This window comes from Petaurus breviceps, unplaced genomic scaffold, assembly GCF_028583685.1.
Source record: "Petaurus breviceps papuanus isolate PSGF00001 unplaced genomic scaffold, PetGlider_PUasm1.0 490, whole genome shotgun sequence".
Taxonomy (NCBI): Eukaryota; Metazoa; Chordata; class Mammalia; order Diprotodontia; family Petauridae; genus Petaurus; species Petaurus breviceps.
This window is the reverse complement of record NW_027186352.1, coordinates 27,473,726-27,488,235: the sequence shown is the minus strand read 5'-3', so window position 1 is coordinate 27,488,235 and position 14,510 is coordinate 27,473,726.

Sequence of the window (14,510 nt, the reverse complement as noted above, 5' to 3'; positions counted from 1 at the left end):
TCAAACACCAGGCTGTTTCTGCTGCATCTCAGTTCAGGGGAACCTTAAAGGCTGCATTTGCTCTGCTTAGTAAAATTATTTTATAGAATCGAAAACATGGAACACACATAGATTATTACTTCAATGAATCAGCCTAGTGATCATATATGCAGTGTATTGTAGAATGGGTGGATGGGATTTAGATTTGATCTGAAGTCAGAAAACCTCAGATATGTTATCCAAAGATACAGGACATGTGCATAAAGAAATCAAGCAGAGGGTGAGTTACATTCATATGGAAAGAACAAAGTGAGTGGTAAGGAAAAACAAGTAACATCAGTGTTCAGGGGAGGCCTGTTGGAAAATAGCCAACTAGATGCTTTAAAAAATAGAATTTTGATAAAGGTTTAAATTATTTCCAAAATTCTCCCTGTTATATTCTTTATATTAATTCTTTAGATTAATTTTCATTTATACTGTTATCACTCAAGAGAAGGACTGACTATTATGGCTAAGAATCATAATAGACTCTTCATAGCTAGTGGCCAGTCTGGACTGAACTTCTTGAGGTGGTCCTAGGAAGTTCTCAACTGCCTCAGGCCTTTGAAGGCAATATTATCCTCCCAGGGCAATGGGTGTAGGTGTATGTGGCGGGGTGGGGGGGGGAGGGCCAGCAATAAGGAGGGCAAATCTATCCATCTGCATGGATGTGGGTTGGAGCAAATCCAATTGCTGCAGCAAATGGCCCCATAAGAAGTATAAATAAAATGCCACATATTTCCAAAATTACAAGTGTCTCAGCATTGTGTTGTCAGAGTAGAGAGCAAACTTAACAGCTTTTATTAAGCAGAACAGTCATCTGCCACAACCATCCCTCCCCATCACAACATTTGACATAAAACTCCCCCCAGTATGAATGTTTATGCCTCAGTATTTGCTAACACTTCTCAGAAGAAAAACATTTGCTGATGAACCAAACATTTGCTCTGGAATTCTCCACTTAGGCTGTGAAGACTATTGATTTGTTGGTTGCCAGTATAACCAATGAAGGCGGATAAGGAAACTGAAACAAAAGTCTCAGTTTTATTTTTATCTAAAGATGTCTCCACTGGTCCAGTTAGTACATTTTGCAGAGAATATCTTATTTCATAGGGGTAGCTGGGTTGCACAGTGGATAGAGTGTTAAGTCTGGAATTTGAAAGACTCATTTTCCTGAACTCAAATCTGGGCTCAGACACTATGCTGGGTAAGTCACTTAATCTTGTATTCCTTGGTTTCCTCATCTGTTAAATGATCTGGAGAAGGAAAGTAAACCACTCCAGTGTCTCGGTGAAGAAAACCCCAAACAGCATCATGAAGAGTTGAATATGACTAAAAAATGATACAACAACCTTATTTCATCTTACATCATTAACAAAAATTAATCAAGTACCTACTATATGTAGAGAGAGATGTGCTTAGTGATAAGAATTCATTGATTCTTTCTACAGATGTTTCCTGAGGGCCTACTATGTACACACTGCTTTGTTAGGTGTTGTCAGAGACAGAAGGTTGTACAAGCTGCTGAAGACATCACTATATCAACAAGTATCTATTTTGCATCAAGTACACCATATTAGGTGGTGGAGATAATAATCACAAAAATGAGACAGTCTCTGCTCTTGAGAAGACTGTAGTTCACTTTAAACACTGATTAGCAAATATAAAGAATATAAGTAAATATAATCTGATATAAACCAAATGCAAAGAGGTTAGTAGACAGCAACTGAGGATATCAGGAAAGGCTTCCTGAAGCACGGCTACTGAGGTGAAAATTGAAGGAGCTACTGTTTGTAGAGACAGTGACAAGCAGAGAAGGCACTTCACACATACAGCAAAAGTTCTACAAAGGCAAGGAGTCCAGAAGCTGAATATTGTGTTTGTGGAATATACTCAATATGTCCCTTGACCTCAAAACATTGCAACAGTTGCAGGCTTTGGGCATATACATGAACAGGTATATTATTGGGTTTTTTAATTTTTTTTTTCCCAAGCAGAGTTTGGGAAGAGAGGTATGAGGAAAACCATAATTTGCCTGGATAATGTCGTAAATAGTTAATTTCTCTGATGGGGTTTTCCTTTTACACAAAAAGATTCTACCGTGTTTCCCTGATAATAAGACCTATCCCGAAAATAAGCCCTCCCCTTACTGTATAAGATTCCTCTAAAATAAGCCCTCCCTCGAAAATAAGCCCTATTGAGATTGCTACTGTAGTGAAGGTGATCCCCTGCACTACACGCTACATTACGGTACCCTCTGTATGCACCGTCCCCCCCCCCAGGGTGAAACGCACGCCGTGTTCCGAGCTGCATCCAATCAGAGCTGCAGCAGTGAGCGCGTCATCCTGTTCTTCCCCAGTGATTTGCTTGCTGGCGCCATTGAGAGCAGTGCCGCGGAGGAGAGCTGAGGCAGGACAACATAAAAACCCAAGATGTAAGCGGGAGTGAGGGGGCATGATGGAGGATAAAAAGGGCATGATGGAGGAAAAAAGAAGAACTCAGGGGGCATGATGGAGTGAAAAGAAGGACTGATGGTCATAATTTTATTTTTCTGTCTGTTTTGACCCCCAGACATGAGTACAAAAAGGAACAGCTATACTGTTGAGTATAAGAAAGCAATTGTAGAGGAGTCACGTGGCAAGAATCTTGCAGTTTTCTGTAAAGAAAAACTTTTGGATCTTCAAATGGTCAGAAAATGGAGAGCAGATTATAATAACCTCAATCAACAGGTGGATGAGGGAAAAGGGGAAAAAAGCAGGTCTGGATCAGGTGGGTAGCCCTTATATCCTGACTTGGAGATCCTCATCGGTGAATGGATTGCTGACAGGAGAGCAAAGGCCTTGGTTGTGCGCAGGGCTGATATTCAAGCATTTGCCCTTTCAATGGCACCAGAGTTTGAAATGGTCTCAGAAGGATTCAAAGCATCACAACACTGGTTGGATGGTTTCCTTCAACGGTATGAACTGTCCCTAAGAAGATCAACAACACTGTTAAGCTGGAAGATGCTGAAGTTATTAAACTTGCACTTGCATTCAAGTCCTTTATTGATAGGTAGGATCGACATTTCCAAGTACCAAACCTGCAATATGATTGCTATGGATGAAACTGCAGTGTTTATGGGACAAGGATCTCAAACAACAATTCATCACAGGGGTGCAACGTCAATCTACATTCCCACCACTGGCTATAAAAGTGCACGGGTCACCTGTGTTTTGGCAATTCATTTGGATGGAAAGAAAGCCACCTCTAATCATCAGTAAGGGCAAGAAAGATAAGATTGAACGTGTATCTGGCATTTACGTTCTTGAAACCGAAAAAGCCTGGTGTACACAAGCCGTTATAAGAAAGTGGGTTGATTTAATGCTGCCACTAGTTATGCGAGGTAACCAAAGAGGTCTGATAGTCTAGGATTCAGCCAGCACTCACCGCGCTAAAGAAATGAAGAACTTCCTTGCAGAGAGAAGAATAGATCAAGTAATGATTCCTGCAGGAATGACTGCCTATCTCCAGACCCTTGATATTGCAATAAACAAGCCATTCAAGAACCATTTGCGCATGGAAGTCAATGACTACATTGAAAATAGAATGGAAAGAAATCAGTGTGGAAACTTTGTGAAGCCCTGTCTGCAAGAAGTCGTGACTTGGGTGAAGAAGTCATGGGATAAAATTACTGACAGCTGTGTCGCCAAGGCACTACAAGCAGGTTACCTGGACAAGACATATTCATTTAAAGAGAGCTATATTGCTGGACATGACAGATTGGGTCCACTTCTTCTGAAGGAAATGGAGGCACAAGACATCCAGGATGGAATTCAGGGTATGGACACTTATGACGATGTTGTTGAAGAAGATGACATGATCATTATTGAATAAAGGTACATTTTTTTGTTCACATTTACCTGTTTATTAAAATTGCTGTCAATGTTCATTAAAATAAGCCCTCCCCTGAAAATAAGCCCTCTGGTGTTTTTCTGTCCAAAAAAATTAATAAGACAGTGTCTTATTATTGGGGAAACACGGGTATCATCCTGAGGGATCTTGTCCCATGGAATCTACTCAATATGCCTGAAAATCGTCCTCATACTCTTTAGTTAACTACCTTAGACTACACTTAGACTGCAGTTGTTACTTCTTCTTAAAATGTCATTGAAACACACACACACACACACGATAAAGGTCTTTCATTCAGTTTTCATACTATGGTCCTCTTCAATAGCATGTTGTAACAGGCTGGCCCCCACTGTCCATATATTCATTGTGTTTAAGTTATTTATAATTTTGATTCTCTGAGACCTTGATGTTACAAGTGATGAGACTGCAGAAGTGATCAATTGAGGATCCTTTAAATCGCTGGAAAATTTTGGAAATATCAGTTTGAATGATCTTCACCTCCTTCCTCAAATCTAGTCCACCATCGTCCATTTACCGCTATTATCTTTTGTTCTTCCTTCAGTTTTAAAGAGAATCAGTGACATCATGAGTTTATGCCTTGACTCATCCATGGATTGGATTTAAGTGAGGCATAGCTGCACAAAGCCATCAGACCCACTCCCTTTCCTAGAGTCATTGAAGTCCAGGACTAACTGTGACAGCCTAAGATGCAGAGGGTGACAGTGGCATATTGGATGTCTGAGCAAACTCTAAGTACTTGTAGCAGCAAGCACCCCAGCGTCCCTAGGGTGGCTGCTCACACAGGTTCTTGGATCTGCTTTGATAAAGGAAAGCAACTCAAAATGGGTTAACAAGCTTACTTTAATCAGTCAAACATGTATCATTTACCTAGTTCAGGGGGAAAAGGTCAGCACCCCGAACTTCAGAGTATGGAGGCAAAATTGTCAAGACAGAAAAACAGATCAAGTAGACAGATTTCCAAACTGTCCAAACATTACATCCATACCAAATCAACATCTGGGTTTTTCAAAGCCGGGGGGGCTCTGGACAACTGCTTCTCAGAATCCATATCAAATCACAGAACACTTCTCAAAGTGAGCCCCAAAACAAAGCTAAACATCAGGGCTTATATAGCCTTCTCCTGGCTCAGAGAATGTAACAACCTTATTGACTCACTGGCCAATCAAGAAGTATCTACTGAAAAACAAGCCTCCCACCCCAGGCTCCAGGTGCACTTTAGCCTAGGGGCAGGGAAGATCTTAAAAATTTACATTCCCATTACAGTACCCCATAGTGCCTACTTCAGCCACTTTCATGGCCATTGGGAGAAATTGTTCTCATTCACCTATTGTGCTGGGGAGATCTTCACATGCTTGAGGTACACATCCCCTTAATTTGCAGAGAGGATTGAAGCCTGGTGGTGGCCCTCAGCCTTGTTTAGCTCATTGGCCAAGATGCTTTTATTGGGGTGTTGCCACTGCACGTGTTCTAGCTTCATGGAGCCACAGATGAGAGCTGGGGGAAGGTAGACACATAGGGGGATGGGCAGCCCTGATAGGGCTCAGTAAGCCCTCACATCAGAGGTGCTAGTTCTCCTGAATACCCCATATACCCCAACAACTAAGATGAACCCCAATATGAATTCCAAAGGCTGTAGATCAAACTCCAAACAATTAGCTTTTTTTCATTGTAGATGAAAAAGAAAGTAACAATTGATGGAAAAGATTTCCCATTTGGGGCATTCAGTTATCATCAGCAATGATGAGTGAACAACCACAAGGCTGGTGTTCTATCAACTTAGTAACCAAAGTAATAATCAGGAGAGTATCAGAGGGATTCTAAGAGAATAGAAAAAAAACAACATGTTTTTAGCTTCTCCTCTCCCATTAGTTCCTCTATCTGACTCTCTAGACTGAGCATGGTATAGAGAGGGCAAAGGGTGATCTCTCCTCTATGTGGCTGTGATCAGATAAGAGTACTGTAGTTAGGAAAACCTGAGTTCACATCCAGTCTCAGGCACTTCCTAGTTGTGTGACCTTGAGTAAGTCACTTAATCTCTCTGTCTTAGTTTCCTCAGCTATAAAATAGGGATGATAATATCACCTACCTCCCAAGGTTGTTTTGAGGATATAATGAGATAATATCTATAAATGGCTTAGCACTGTGCCTGGCTCTAATGTTAATGGAATTTAAGACCTCCCCCAGCCTTCAGTAGAACTCATGTGGAGTCCATTAAGAGGAGCTTGCTTAGTGGAAGGCTTGTTTATAGGAAGGCTTTCATACCTTTTACTAATTTCTAATTGTAGTGTTTTTTTCTTTTTCCAAGAGGACCATGGCATCAGAGAAATGATGACATGACTTGCAGTTGACTTGGATATGAATGAGGGAGGGTTGTGCAAGGTCAACAGCCTCATTTTGTGTTCCAGAGCCATCAGGGCCCAGTCAACAGACATTGATCAGGATGACTGGAGATGCGTCAGGAGATGATTTCTATTTAAACGCTGAGTCATGAGAGTTGTGATTTCTTCTGGCTCTGAGGAGTTGGTATTTTGCTTTGGGAGATTGCTTATAAGAAGGATCTTGCAATTCTCTGGTCAAGATTCTGAGTGGCCCTTTGTTCAGAGCTCCCCAACTGCTCAGATGTAAAGGCTCCCTCCATCCAGGCATATATGTAAAGTGTGTAGTTGATTCAGGCAGTCAGAGCCCTGTCTGTCTTTATTTCTCTTCTTGCATTTTCTCTGAAATTCAGGGTGCTTACTTTTTTTCCTGAAATAGTGAATGTAATTAAAAAAGACTGTTGACCCCTTAAACAGCTCTCTTTCGTAATAAAGTAGATCTAAGAACCTGTGCTAGCAGCCATGCTGGGTATGGCAGTTGGTGTCTGCCATACGGGCACATAGTAGGTGCTATTAATGTTACTGTTGTTCGTGTCTTAACTTTTTCACTTACCTCCTGTGTGACCTTGGACAAGCCATTTAACCTCCCTCAGGTTCTGTTTCTGTATTTTTAAAAGAGAAGAGGCTGAAGAAGAGTGAATGGTCTTTAAGAGCCTTTGCAGTTTTCTCTCTATGGTCTTCTGATCCTAAGTCTCACTTCATCCCTGGGACTCTATTTCTTCATTTGTAAAACAAAGGAATTGGACTAAATGGCCTCTACAATCCCTTCCAGCTCTATATATATGATATATAACCACATTATTATTCTGTGTTAATAGTGATTTTTTTGGGGGGAAAGGAAGTCAATAAGCATTTATTAAGTGCCAACTGTATATTGGGCACCATTACAAATGTTTTACAAATATTATCTCATTTAATCCTGAAAATAACCCTGGGAGGGAGGTGCTGTTATTATCTCCATTTTGCAGATGAGAAAACTGAGTCAGATAGAGGTTAAGTGACTTGCCCAAGGTCACATAGTAAATGCCTGAGATGAGATTTAAACTCAGATCATCCTGTCTTTAGGCCATACCACCATATACCATACCATCTAGATGCCTCTATTTTATACCAACACTAATTTTATACTAATTGCATCAGACATAGGTGCCTTCAATATCATCATAAATAAGGAGAATCTGGAGAAACTTTCTGCTGAGAGAGGATTTTGTTCAGTAGGACTTCTCATGGCTCTGTCTCTTCCTCTTCTCCCCTCAAAAAAAAATGACATGCACATATATCTTTTTCTTCAACACCCTGCTTGATGGCAATTCACATCAAATTACCACAAAAAAAGGTATTTTTGGAGACTTATCTAGCAAGATTTTAAAATATTACAAGGCAGATATATTAGATGAGGAGATCCTTAAAAGCTATATTTCACTTTTCCAAGTAAAATGATTTTATCAAATCAATAAACAATGAACAGACAGGGATCTTATATTCATTATAGTGATCAGCCAGACTTATGAGCATAAATATTGTCCATTACAGAAAGTTATTTTGAAAGCCTGTTGTTATCTTTTTCATATTTTCATATGTAGATGCAAAAGCATTTCTTCTACTTAGTTGTAGATAAATATCTTTTTGTTATTTCTGGAGCAGGTACAGTAGGAGGCGGACAGTTAAAGTCCAGCTATGATATTTTTCTGATCTCTTGGAATCTCCCCAAAACCTCTACCAAGATCACCATCACAGCCATCACTTTCCATTAATACTTAAAAGGCTGAGATGATAGAATCCAAATATGATGGTTATAAATTGCTATTAAGAATTACTCCCAGGGTGGCTAAGTGCCACAGTGAATAGAGCACCATCCCTGGAGTCAGGAGGACCTGAGTTCAAATCCAGACTCAGACACTTACTACTCATTAGCCATGTGACGTTGGGCAAGTCAAGTAATCCCAATTACCCTACCCTCCCCACTCAAAAAAAAAAGATAAAAAAAAATAAAGGGAATCACATTGCTTTCCAAATGGGAAATCTTTTTCATCTCTTATGAAAATTCCAATTTCATCTACAAATCCTTTCCGAGTGATTTATTTAAATATACTGATAAAACTTGCCCCCCCTTCTTCCCTTTATCTGTGTTCCCTGTTTTGTCAGGTTATATTGTATCTAGTCTTTAATAATGTTCTTTCATCATATTTTGCACATGACTTGGTTCTCTCATATTCCCTTCTCCCTTAAAAGGAGCACCCCTCATTTTGGCAAGAAAAATAAATGATCATATGACTTTCTGGGTTCCTTATTGCAACTATTGGACTGTTTTGTGACAAAGCTCATGTGTTTACATCTCTCTGTGTCCCACTTTCCAGAACCATGGTCTCAAAAAAGTTGACTTCTCATTATTGTCCAATGATATATCCTATTCCTATCTTTTTCCTTTCTTGTTTCCTATTTAATTTGAGCTTTTTCACAACTAGCTGATAATCTGACTGCATAAAGACAACTTACTCTAAAATACAAAAGAAATCCATAATAGTTAACAGCAACTAAAACATCATCAACAATGTGTATCAACGGGGAAAACAAGGATCAATGTTCTAAAGGTAGAAATATATGTAAGTGCATCTACAAAATATAAATAGAGATGGGAACTTCCCCTGTGATTTTATTGATATAAAGAACTATTAGAAATGGAAAATGACTATCCCAATACAGATCAATGCCTTCAATGAAATATTTTGTCTAAGTGATTTTCTAAGAGCTATGATATATCAAGGAATACACCCAGATCACAAAGCCAGTATATTTCAGAAACAAGACTTACACCCAATCCTTATAGGTTCTGAGATTAGCTCTCTATAAAATTTGCCATCACAACTCTCTCTCTCTCTCGCACACACACACACACACACACATGGAGACATATACATACACATATACATATATGTGTGTATGTGCAAAATGAATACAAAATATATGAGAAAAAAATAAATACAAAGTAAAATTTGGGGACACTAATGGTAATAACTAACAATATAGGATTTTAGTTTTGCAGAGTACTTTACAAATATAATCACATTTGAATTTAAATTATGTGAAGTAATTTTTAAGTATTCTTATACCTATGTACAGAAAAGAAAGTGAGACTGAAAGGTTAAGTGATTTGCCCAGAGCCATGGAGCCCAGATCCTTTTTTTTTGGAGGGCAATTGGGGTTAAGTGACTTGCCCAAGGCCACATGGCTATTTTTTGTGTTAAGTGTCTGAGGCCGGATGCAAACCCAGTTCCTCCTGACTCCAGGGCTGGTGCTGTATTCACTGTGCCACCTTAGGTGCCCCGAGACCCTATCTTTTCTCTACCAAGTTCAGCACTGTGTCCACTAGACTACCCTAGCATCTGGAGGAAATCAACAAAGACTTCAGGTAGAAGGCAGCATTCAAGTTCCATCATAGAGAAAACAAAAAGATCCCAAGAGGTGAAAGCTAGGAGGGAATCTGTTCCAAGCATGGGGATGAGCCAATGCAGAGTAACAGAGGTGGTATGTGGAAGGCTACATGTAGATGGTAAGTTTCAGAAGCAAAATGTGAATAGTTCCTGAAAGTCAGTCTACATTTTCTCCAGTGCACTCGGCTGCTTCTAGAAACAGTTGATTCATTTTCATTAAGACATAGTCAATTTCATTCTTGTGTCAGTGAGCATTGGCATTTTCAATTAATATTTTGTCTTTCATGATGCTGCAGGGTTGGGATATGCTAGTAAATGTTTAACAACTACACTAAAATGTTTAATTAAACAACAAATGCTTAATTAGTTCCCCCCAGTGGAAAAAAATATATGCACAAGATTTTCAGCTTAATCTGCATTATTAATATTCTTTCTCTCTCATTTTCTTAAGTCTAGATAATCTACAAAACAATTTGTAACTTTTGATAATTTCAGAAGTGCAAATGATATCCCTGAAAATTTTAAAATGAACTCTCATAGTGAACTCCTGCTTCTGAGGAATGCTGAAAGGTATTACCTTCTTTCAAATTTTTATTCTGAATAATATTTTCTTTCATTTTTCCTGAAAGAGGGAGGGAGAAAGGGAGAGAAGAGGAGGGGAAGGGAAGAAAGCAGATGAGAGAGAGAGAGAGAGAGAGAGAGAGAGAGAGAGAGAGAGAGAGAGAGAGAGAGAGAGACAGAGAGAGAGAGAGAGAGAGAGAGAGAGAGAGAGAGAGAGAGAGAGAGAGAATAGGGGTGATCAAAATGATTTAAGTATAGGTAGACTATAAGTGATCCCCTCAGTATTCATTTAAACTAAGAGCTATAAAATTACAGAATCTCACAGAAGGAAGGATATTGAGACATTACTTAGTCTAATAAAACTCAATAAGAATGCCCTCAATAGTGGATAAGGACTCATTCAGTCTTCCCTTGAAGACTTCTGGGATGGGGAACTCACTACCTCTGGAGTCAGTCAGTCCACTCTGTGTCAGGACAGCTCCGATTTCTAGGAGGCATTTCATAACATCAAACCTAATGAAATAGTGGACAAGAGGCTAAGGGATGGAAAGCATCTTAGTGGTCATCTAGGCTAGTGTTGCCATTTTACTGATGAGGCAGCTGAGGTCCATGGATTAGAAGTGATGGAACTAAGGTCAAACAGATATTCTGCTAAGGAAACAAGATGATGCAGTGACTGGAGCACTGGACTGAAATCAAGAGGAAGTGACTTCAAGTCCAGTCTCATATACTCACTAGAATGTGACCATGGGCAAGTCACTTAACCTATCTCAGGATCAGTTTCCTCATCTGTACAATTAGAATAATAATACTATCATTTATATAATTCTTACTATATTCCAGGCTCTACGCTAAGTACTTTACAAATATCTCATTTGATCATCATGAATTTGTTGACAATCCTGGGAAGTGGGCGCTGTTACCATCCCCATTTTACAGATGACAAAACTGAGGCAAAAAGGGTAAGTGAATTTCCCAAGATCACACAGCTAATCACTTTCTGAGCCTGGATTTGGATCCATGTCTTTCTGGCTATAGGTTCAGCACTCTACCCATTATGCCACCTAACTACCTCAAGAATTAGTTAATATTGAGTAGCTAATAAACAATAATGTATATTTTGTTTGATACAACAACACCTGGAAAGAGGTGCTATGGCTCCCATTTTATACATGAAGAAACTGAGATAGAGGTTAAGTGACTTCCCCAAGGTCACACAGCCATAAATGTCTAAAGTCAATGTTGAATTCAAATCTTCCTGATAACAGGGTTAGCCCTCGACCCACTGGGCCACCTGGTTGACTCTAATAACAGAATGTACCTCACAGGGTTGTTGTGAGGACCAAAAAGCATATTTGTGAAGTGATTATACAAATGTTAAAACTCTGTGTAAATGATATTATAATTGTAATTTCTCTGATCTCAAATACAGCAATACTTCCAATGTGCTATATGGGAGCTATATAGAAATTCCCATTTCATTAATATTTTGCTAGTATTCTTTCCTCTTCCCTGAAATTATCTACACTTTTATACTTTGGTGCAGTGGACAGTTTCAAGCCAAGAGTCAGACTGGAAGACCTGAGTACAAATCTGGCCTCAGACACTTATTAGTTGTGTGAACCTGGGCAAGTCACTTCACCCGGCTGGCCTCAGTTTCCTTATCTTTAAAATGAGCTAGAAAAGGAAATGGTAAATCACTCCAGTATCTTTGCCAAGAAAACCCAACAAAGAGGGATGAAGAGGCAGACGTGACTAAAGCAATTAAACAAAAATGTTTTATTATATTTAATAGTTGGCATTCGTTTATCTACATACTGATGGACCCCCTTGGTTCTACCAGGAAGGATGAATATAAGTTTCATCATGCAAAGATTATTTCCATTTTTCATTGTACCCCTTGAACTAAGCATAATGTCTGAGCCATAGTGGTTATTTAATCAGTGCTTGTGGGCTGGAAAATAATGGAAGGATGACAACTGACCTGAACTGAAATGAACTTAATATGTAATGAACCAAAGAATCAAGGCCCTGGTGCCTTAAGTCCCATAAGAGAATTGGTCATAGAGTTAGGCCTGGAAAGCTGATCCCCTGATTCTATTTATTTATATTTATTTAGCTAGCTATCTATTTATTTATTTATTTTTGCTTTTTGCAAGGTGGAAGGCAGGGCAATTGGGGTTAAATGACTTGTCCAAGGTCACGCGGCTGTTAAGTGTCTGAGACCAGATTTGAACTCAGGTACTCCTGACTCCAGGGCCAGTGCTCTATTCACTGCACCACCTAGCCACCTCTGATTCTTAGACACAAGCCCAGTTCTTCCTCACCCTGCTGCAGCAGAAACATCTTCATTAAAAGAAATCGAGAGTTTTCTTCATACACAAAGGAAAATGAGGGTAAGAAAATGCTGGAAGTGAGGGGGAAAATTGTAAGCAAGATTATGGATGGATCTTTAGGGAAGGAAATCATCTCTCTGCACTCAAATTCAAAACCTGAAAGAGGGACTGAGAAAACTCACCCCAAATCACTCCAGTTAAAAATAAATCTGTCTTCTACACACCATTGAACTTGTTAGAAAATATGTTCAGGTTGATGTTCTGAGACAGGAGAGCAGTCACAGACTATCTAAAAGACAGCTGACTTATCTTTTCAGCTCTTCAAGGCTCTGGCATACATGAAATGCTAGCCTTAGCCAAAAAAAGGCCCAATTAAAATCCACAAACCTAATGATCTTTAGTCTGGTCCATTGAACTGTCCTGTGAATCCGGCTCACAAACAAGATGGCACAGGGAAAGAACTGTGGGTTTTTGTATGATCTTTTCTGGAACTCCTCTCCTTAGCAAAGCAAGAAGGAATGAAGCATTTTCCCATATTAGCTCTAGTATTAGTCCAATGGTTGACAAGAGTTAGAAAAACAACTGAAACCAGAAAATGAGTCCTAGTCATTTCATCAAAGTAAATTCTAAACAAGTCTCTTCTGTTCTGAAGTGAATATTTTCTTTTTTTGATTTTTTTGAATATTTTCTTTAAAGTAAAGAGGTGTGCAATTTCATTGGGTAATCTGTTCACTGATGCAGATTGCAACCCCCTCCATACCTTTCTTACCAAGACCAAAATAATCTATCAACCGTAGGCTAATCTTCCAGCGATGAACGTTTTTATTTCCCTGAAATGGTCCAGGGACTCTGCATTGTCTGGCCAATATTCAAGTCTTGGTAAAAATCCCCCTTCCAACTTATATTCTGATGGAATTCTCTTTTCCACTTAGAGAAGCCCCCTACAGCTAGCTCAATGAAGTGGAAAAGCAGAAATTTAATAGAGGAAAGCACAGAACCAAGATATAATAGGGAGCATTGGGATTATACTCTATCAATAGAATAGGCCCAGAGCAAAGCTTATTTCCAATTTCACCTGATTCTATTATTGCAAGGAATTTGCCATGAGCGTGGTCTGGTGGGGCTGTGGAAAGATTCCCTAGGGAGAGAAAAGTTGATTCTACTCTGGAGATATGGTAGAATAGTGTCCAGCATGCTGGAGTTAGGATCAATAACACTTGCCTGCCGTATTGCCACAGTGGATAGAGCGATTAATGGGGAGTTAGGAAGATATGTATAAATATGTATATATATATATATATATATATATATATATTTAGAATCCACTGTAAACACATCTTACTTTCTGTATGTCCTTAAGTCCTTAAGTCAATCAAATCTTTCTGTGCCTCAGTCTCCTCATAGGTAAAAAGGAGGTAGTTACAACTCAATGAGTTTTGAGATCTTTCCTGCTCTAAATCTATCTAACCCTGGGCAAGTCATATAACCTCTCTGAGACTCATTTTCCTGATCTATACAATGGGGATAGTAATCCTCACTATAAGTACCTCCCAGGGCTGATGAGATAAGACATGAAACATTCTTGGCAAACAATCCACTATGACAAAAACTTTTAGCTGCTTAAAAACTTGTCCTTGGTTCTATTCTAATTCCAGTGGTCCCCAGTATCCTCAGGTTGATCCATCTTCCTGGAAGCCTCAACGATCTGAATCCTTTCAAGCAAACATGCCTTTTGTTTATTTGTTTTTCTTCTTTCCCTTTTTAAATTTCTTCAGAGACTAGCTATTTCCTTTGTAGATAGGAGGCTAACTGGTCAAGCTTATATGACAGTGGAGATCACTAATTCTTCAGACCTCTTTCATCCTATAAGATCATAG